Raw genomic sequence first — 8,166 nt, 5'->3', positions numbered from 1 at the left:
CCAAGACCCTGAGATCATGACCTGAGCCGAAGGCAGAGGCTTTAAGCCACTGAGCCACCCAGGCATCCCACCAGCTACCACTCACTGACCAATCACCTCACCCAACCTTCCCTTCAGGACTTACAGGTAAGGAAACAACCGTTTAGAGACTTTCCCAAGGTCTAGCTAGTAGAGGCAAAAATGAGGTCAGACCCTACGGTGACCTGGCTTTTGACCGTGCCTTTTCTCAGTATGAGAGGTTGTTTGATTCAGCTCTTCACCTTCCCCTTTTGTCCACACTCTTCACATTTCTACATCCTGGTGTTCAATTTGGCCATGGCTGCTTTGGCTAATGGAACATTAATTTGCGCGACGCAGCCAAAGGCTTGAAATTGCCCATGCACTGCGTCTTGCTCCCACACACCTCTGCCATGGTGACAACGAGGACAAGCCTAAACCAGCCCGCAGGTCCCAAAAAGAGGATGAGAGACATGTGGAGCAGAGATTGCCCCAGGTGAGCCAGCTTCGGTCATCTGTCCCCCAACCAACTCACAAACCCAGATGAAGAAATGATTGTTATTTTAAGCCGCTGGGTTATGTAGCATTTTGCAGCATTACTGAACTAATTAATACACAATGTGATAAAAATGCCTGCCATCAAGATAAATAAACAGATGACTGACGGGAGTAAGGAAAATGATCAGGGTCTGCTTGGCTAGGGTTGCCTGATTTAGGAAAAATACAGGACCTAAAGAAATTGAAATCTCAGATAGACGTTAAATAATTTTTTAGTATAGGTACGTCCCATGCAATATTTGGGAAATACACTAAAAAAAATAATTGTTTACTTAAATTATGTATTTAGCTGGGCATCCTATTCTGGCTGATTTACAAGAGTCAGACTATGTAGAAAACACCTGTGTGTAAATGTGGGCCTGAGCTAGAAAATAAGAGGTGAAAATCAGAAGTCACCTCCTCTACTCTACATCAGGCAATAAGTACTTATTTAGGGCAGGTGATAAGTCTCTGATGTACCCTTTCCTAGTGGGAGGAAGTCAGAGAAAAAGCTGCCTGAAATGTTAAGAGGGATGGGCTTGCCAGTGGTTGGGGAAAGTCTCTTGGGGCTTTATTATTGAAGCACTCTAAAACTGGGGTTCATGGGAAGGCCTGGTTCTAGCAGTCTATGGTAGCACAGCAAGCGTCCCTCCTAACCTGAAACCTGCATCCCTTTTGCTGGATCCAGGACACGTTTTCCGGGTTACTGCACCAACAGTCTGGAAGGTGCCTGCAAGGGAAAGGTGTTGGGGGTGCTGGGGTGGGGGGCAGCACGGGCCCAGGAAGGGACTGTCCAAGGACTGTTTGTGAAGATGTCAGGCCAGTAGGGAAAAATCAGTGAAGCCAGGGGGCCTGGATAAAATCAGAAAGTAGAAATCGAACACTGAGGAAGTCAGAATTGCAGAAAAGCCACACAATGGGGGACTCAGTCCACCCTCCACCTCCATCTCTCTCTTCACCCCTTTTGGACCAGTCACTGTTTGGGGCTTTGCACAGGCTAATTGGCTATTTTTGTGAATAATCGCCAACTCAACCCAGGAAGAAATTCCATGCTGTCAGCCAACAGCACAGACTGTTGCAGGAAAAATGACACAACTCCATCCTCTGGGCAAACTTGCAAATTATTACAAATTTCCCCGTCTCTCCTCCACTCGAAGCTGGCTGGAGAAGAGCGTCAGTTTTTCCATGGAGATAGGAGACTTTTTCTCCATTTGATTCTCATGATCAAGCAAATCTTTAGGGCTCTTCACTTTCATTCCTGGTTCCCTTTCCCCTGATATTGAAATCGGACCTGGGCAGGCCCAGTTCCGAAGTGCTTCGCTTCTCAGGACGCAGGCACTAGGCTCAGTGACACGTAGTCTTGGTCAAAGACAGATATCTGAAAGGGACGCTGGCCAGCTAAAATTTTGCATCCCCTAATAAATGACATCATGAAAACCAAACGCACATAACATGGTCACCAGTGGAGAACAGTCTTGACACAAACCATAACCTGTTCATCTGAGGACCAAGGTCTACCTAACCACTGATAAGCCTGCCCCTGAAGGCTGACAGAACCCACTACTCGGCTTTCTGCAGACCCAGCCTCCCCCTCACATGTTGCTTATAAATTTCACACCCTCTCTCCACTTGGATTCAATTCAATTAATGATTATTAAGCCCCTATCGTGCTCATCACACCATACTAGGCTCCAGAGGAATACAACAATTAATAATGCACAGGGTCTTGCCTCAGGAAGTTTGCTGTTTAGAAGGAAAGGAGAGCTACAAATTGCTGTCCTGTGGGAAGAGACCAAGAAGGACCCACAATGGTTCTAGCAGCCACTGGAGCAGGGGATGTGGAGAGCTGCTCCTTGGCAAGGAAGGCTGGGGGTGGGCAGGGCTGTCTGGTGGAAGAGGCAGCATTGGAGCTGGGCCATAATGGACTTCAGTCATGGCCTCTAGGAGCTCAGGGAAGTCTAGGCACTGGGAGGGAACTTTGGGGGGAGGGTGGCCCCAAAGCATAGGGTTTGTAAAGAGAGGAAGGAAAAGTCAGAACCTCAAAAGCACTTGCTCAGAGGAGCACCTGGACTTTGGTTTGTATCCCCAGCCGGACTCCAGAGAGTGGTGGGCTCTCTACTTCCCTGGGCACAGCTCAAAGCCCATCCCTTCCTTTCTTACACAGAAAGCCAGATTCTAAAATAGTTTACCCAGAGAGCTCAAAGAATGAACCCTACATATATCAGTGTTACATTGCCATCATGATTCCCTAGGCCGTCTCTTTAGAAGATCTCAGGTAGCTTAGCGCTGAGCGCCACCTCTCTCTGCTGATAAAGTAAATTCTCCCTGTTGCAAAAGTTTTTGGAGCAGCAGGAAACCAACCTGTCAATGGAAATGGATTTATTCACTCAACTGGCATGACCCGACCCCCTTAACAGATCCCCCGAGAGGGAGCAGTTTACTTCATTCAACCCATAGGATGAGGCTGATATCCCATAATAACGCAACATCTTCGTGAGGAAGTCAGGGTAGAGATGACCATTCCCACTTAATAAACAAAGGAAATGAAGTGCAGTTTTCACAGTTACCCAAGAGAGATACTCACTGTTAGCCCATGAACGTGTTCCCAGGTCCTGCCAACAGAGGCTCATCGTAGCAGCTTCCGTAGGTACAAGATGATTTCCAGCCTGCCTTGGCATCTCTGTGTGTCTGCTTTTACCAACCAGAAACCCAAATGCCAGAGCTTCTTTATCATGATAGGGACAGGGAAATCCAGTTTTACGGTTTTCCCCCCATTCATTCCTAATTATTGGTAGCCCCTGTTTCCTCCCTTCACACCGGGTCCTCCCGACCTCTCTTACTCTTTAGAACGATTTTTTGGAAGTCCTTTCTGAATCCGCGGCTTGTAGGCTGAGGGAGAGCTCGGAGCCCCGACAGGCTAAGGCTCATTCTGTGACAAGCCCCCTCTGGGGATTTGGTCCTCGAGGAAGTGACATGTGCAACCGTGTCAGCCTCCAAAACTTCCACCTGGACTTGATCGCCCAGGGTCTCCAGACACTTGTGTGTGTTGATCTTGGGATGCAAAACAGCTGCTGGCCTTTGAGGCGTCTCGGTAACTATGGAGACAGGAGCATAAACATCAGTGAGGATGTCAGGAAGCAGGCGTGGGTCTGAGGAGGGAAAGCATGGGCAGGGGCTGATTTGGCTCTGTCCGATGCGTTACAAATGATGAAGGCAGGGTTCCCAGGCCTCTCTTTGATCTGATGAGATGACTGCGGCTTCAGAGTGAGGCTCTGCCGCTCCCTTGGCCTCCTCTTGGCCCAGGTGCTGTTATTCATTTGTTTACTCTGCAAATACATCCCGAGGGGACGCTAGGGGCCAGGCACATGGTGTGAGTGCCAGAAATGGAGGTGGGAGACAGAGTCCCTGCCCTCAGAGAGCTTCCCGGGGTGTGGGGCTTTCAGAGCTAAAACTGAGAAAGGCCTGGGCAAATTGGGACAATCTGGTAACTTCCTGGGGAGGGGGGGGACGAGGCGGGAGACCGACCATTAACAAGGATACAAACAAACACGGTCAGTTCAAATAGTGATCAATACAACGAAGGAAACGAGGAGCAGAGGCTGGGGGACAGGAGGAGGCTCCTGCTAACGTCAGGGGGAAGGGGGCCTCTCTAACACGAGGCCCCCAGAGCCAGGGACCTGTGCTGAGGGTCAAGGAAACAGGGACAGAGTTGGCAAGTCTGAGGAAAAGAAGGCAGGCCGGTGGAGCTGGAGTGGAGCGAGCAGGGAAAAGACGAGGTCGGGAGGCCCACTGGGACCAGGCTGGGCGGGGGCGGGGGCGATGGTGGGGGGTGGGGCTGGGGCTGGGTGGGGGTTGCTGCAGGTCCTGGTGAGGCCCGGGGTTCTGGAGCAGTACTCATCCAGCAAGCGACCTAGCATTTCTGCGGCCCAGATACTCTCAGGGGTTTTGCATACTTTCACTCACTCTCCATCCTCATGACAAAGGTACGTTCCTATCATTACCTCTTCTTGCCGCAAATGAAGAAACCCAGGCCGAGGGAGGGGTGAGAACGCTCCCAGGGTGGCAGAGCCACGGCGGGGTTGGAAAGTGGGGCTTCACGCCCAGGCGGTCCCGCTCTCTTATTTCCCCAGTCCGCCTCAGGTTGCAAGCAGAGGGGCACCGCGATCTGATTTATATTTGGGCCAAACCTGGTCTGCGGCCGGCGGCCCTGTGGAACTGACCCGCCTCAGCGCCGCGGGATCCCAGGGCTTCGCGGACTGCGTTCAAGCCCCAGATTAGCGGTGGGCTGTGCTGTACTATTTTCATAATGGGCTCCAAATGGAAGAAACCAGGGAGGTGAAAATATTATGGCATATTGCCTTTTTAACTTCCACTTTGCTTCTTTATAACCACCCTCGATATGTTATTCTTGCCCCTTGTTGAATGTAGAAAACAACATAACCATCCAACTGCAGAGACTGTAATATCAGCAACCAAATTACTTTATTGGCTGTGGTTAACAATGGGTTTTCTCTCCTTCACTGTTTCTGATAAAATGTTTGCACAGCATTATATGGGGAAATATATAGCTACAGCAATAAAAAACGAACAAGGATAATTTGTGTGTTGGCATTTCCACAATAGAATGTCAAATATTTCATACTCTGGCAATACCGAGCCTTTCTACGCTTGCTGCTACTTTCCTTGAAAAGAATGTTTTATGTTCATTTTATTATTAATCTTAAGCGGCACATATACATTATATACACTCTTTTCATATGATGTTTCTCAAACAATAATCTAAGGTCTATAATAAAAACAAGTATGTCTTGAACATTGAAAATGATACCACGTCAGATGAACTAACGGCAGTTGCTACTGATGGAGAACATTCTTCCTACAGACCACCCTGTCCTCATTTCATGCGATGTCTGCGTCCTTTTCAGAATTCCTTGCAGCGATCACTTTTACAAAGGGAGTTGGTTGCTTTTACAGAACGTGATGATCAATCAAAGCCGACTCATTTCTTTCATTATTCCTCCAGTTCTTTATACAGAAACTTTCTAGCTGGTGGGACAGGATAATCAGATAGAAATTTAACTAGGAATCATCACTTTTTTTTTTTTTTTTTAAGATTTTATTTGACAGAGAAAGACACAGCAAGAGAGGAAACACAAAGAAGGGGAGTGGGAGAGGGAGAGGCAGGCTTCCTGCAGAGCAGAGAGCCTGATGCAGGGCTCAATCCCAGGACCCTGAGATCATGACCTGCGCCGAAGGCAGAGCCACCCTGGCACCCCATCACTAGAAATCATCACATTTTAAGAGTGCTTACCGATCACATATGGTAAGATGAGTTGAAGAGTAATCTGTATGCATCATTTGAATGTTAGGGCTTTTTTATTCTCAAGAAATAGCTTCTAAATTAAAGCACAATAGATATTCTCAATAGGAAAGTATAAAAGTGAAAAAAAAGGGGCAGGAGAGACCTATGGTGAATTCTCGTTTTGCATTTCAAAAAGAACCCTCAGAAGCATAAGGGTCCCATCCCTAAAGCTCCCTGTGTTACGTAGGCACCCCGTGAGGACCTCACATGAGTCACCTGGTTTGCCATGCAAGTACAAGTCTACAAAAGATGTGATGGGGGTCCAGGAAGCCTCTAGAGGGTGAGAACCTAGAACCTGAGCTGAGTGGTCTTCAGAAGGGCCAGCAAGATCAGGTAGTTTCAGACTTGAGTACACACCTCATATCTGGTGTTACATGTTTTAATTTTTTTTGTTGTTGTTGTTTTGTTTTGGCAAAGACTGAAACAAGTCACCTTTCACACCCCAGTGTGAGCAGTGGGTGAAGGTGTCACTTGCCATCTGACAATTAGATACTTGGTATCCAGGTTGTGGGCATGGGGACAGTGGGTGTGATGGGTTGAAGAGAGGTCTCCCCAAGAATCATCCACATGCAGATCCCCAGACCTGGGAATAATACCTTATATGGCAAGAAGATGTGGTTAAATTAATCTTCAGAAGAGGAACCTATCCTGGATTATCTAGGCAGACTCTAAATGTAACAATCTAACAATGCGGCAGGAGTTTTGACACAGACCCACATAGAGATCAAGTGATCTGAAAACGAGGCAGAGACCAGAGTAATGCAGCCACGAGCCAAGAATCACTTGCCACCACCAGGGGAGGCAAACAGTCTCCACAAAGTCCGGGTAGGAAGTGCAACCCTGCTGACACCTTGATATCAGCCTCTAGAACTGTGAGAGACTACATTTCTGTTGTTTTAAGACAAGTTTGTGGCAATTTATTATAGAAGCCGTAGAAAACTAGCACAATGGGTAATAGGCAGGGGGAGAAAGAAGGGATTTTTTTCCTTTGAAAGAGAACTTATTATTACTTTTTTAAAAAGACTTATTTATTTGAGAGAGCGGGAGAAGGGCAGAGGGAGAGGGAGCGAATCTCAAGCAGACTCCCCAGTGAGCTCGAAGGCTCGATACCAGGACCCTGAGATCAAGACCTGAACGGAGATCAAGAGTTGGATGTTTAACCAACGGAGCCACCCAGGCGCTGTTGTTACTTGTATAGACGGAAAATTCAACAGTGTACACTTAACTCAGTTTGGCAGCCAGTTCTTTAGCCTTTGCCTTTTCCAGTTTGGCGAAGTGAACCAACCACTTTGGACCCCAATACTGTCTCCCTGGGGCTGGCGTATCTCATTGTATCTGTCACTGTCATTGGTCCCGACAGCTTTCACCTGCTTAGCCAGAGCTCCTTTATCTTCCGAGTTAACCTGCATGAAGGCGACAGTGGTGCAGGTCCTCCTGGGGACCAGATGGCCCAGCCTGGCTTTCCCCCTGATAATGCAGTAGGGGACCCCCATCATACAACACAGGGCAGACGGGAAGACAATGATCTCGGGGGACCCACGTCGTGTGCAATCACCACCGGCTGAGTTGTCTTATTTTCCACTAAGGTGGTGACAGTATTAACCCCAGCTTGGAGGACAGGTGGCTTCATAGCGGGGACATCCCCTTTGCCTGCAACTTCCTCCTCAGCCCGGAACAACAGTCTCTGCTTCTCCTCCTGCTGCATCCCTCCTCTTCATCTGTGGGCCACTTAGGCAGCTGAGTAGCTGTTTGGTGGCCCAAGGCCTGTGTGAGTTTTTAATCACTGGAGGTACTTTGAGATTTGCCAGAGAATAGCCTTTTGCCTCTGCAGCCAGATGTAGTGGGGCCATTTGACAGAGTGGGTGAGGTCCCTTCTGGACTGGAGGTCCTGTCTGCTGCTAAAATTCTTGGCCTTTTCTCAAATGGGATTGACGCTTTCTTGGCCTCCTTCTGCTTCAGAGTAGCAGAGGCTGGGGCCCCCTTTGCCTCCTTTGCCTTCTTGCCTTTTGGCATCTTGGATGGTTGGAGGAAAGAGAAGGAAATTATTTTTTAGCTGCATCCTCAAGGAAGCTAGAACCTTCTGTTGAGTCACTGTGCAAGGAGTCTGGGAGCTGGCAAAGAGGCACAACCTCCTGCGGCAAGCTGCATCCCTAAGATGGCCATCACCTCCACTCCCTGGGGTTTCTCCTGTGGCTGTTATGGCTCATGGCACAGAGATTTTGCAGTTGTAGTTAAGATTACTAATCAGCTGATTTTGGAACAGATTATCC

At 48.4% G+C, this 8,166-nt stretch overlaps 1 pseudogene; it reads right to left on the bottom strand.

Annotated features, from left to right (window-relative positions):
- Positions 1 to 7,117: 7,117 nt before the first annotated feature.
- LOC116869616 lies at positions 7,118 to 7,915 on the bottom strand (annotated as a pseudogene).
- Positions 7,916 to 8,166: the final 251 nt, after the last annotated feature.

The sequence above is a fragment of the Lontra canadensis genome, unplaced genomic scaffold (genome assembly GCF_010015895.1).
Source record: "Lontra canadensis isolate GAN:19392208 unplaced genomic scaffold, GSC_riverotter_1.0 scaffold20, whole genome shotgun sequence".
NCBI classification, from domain to species: domain Eukaryota; kingdom Metazoa; phylum Chordata; class Mammalia; order Carnivora; family Mustelidae; genus Lontra; species Lontra canadensis.
The sequence above is the reverse complement of the archived record's forward strand: the minus strand, read 5'-3'. Positions and strand labels throughout refer to the sequence as shown.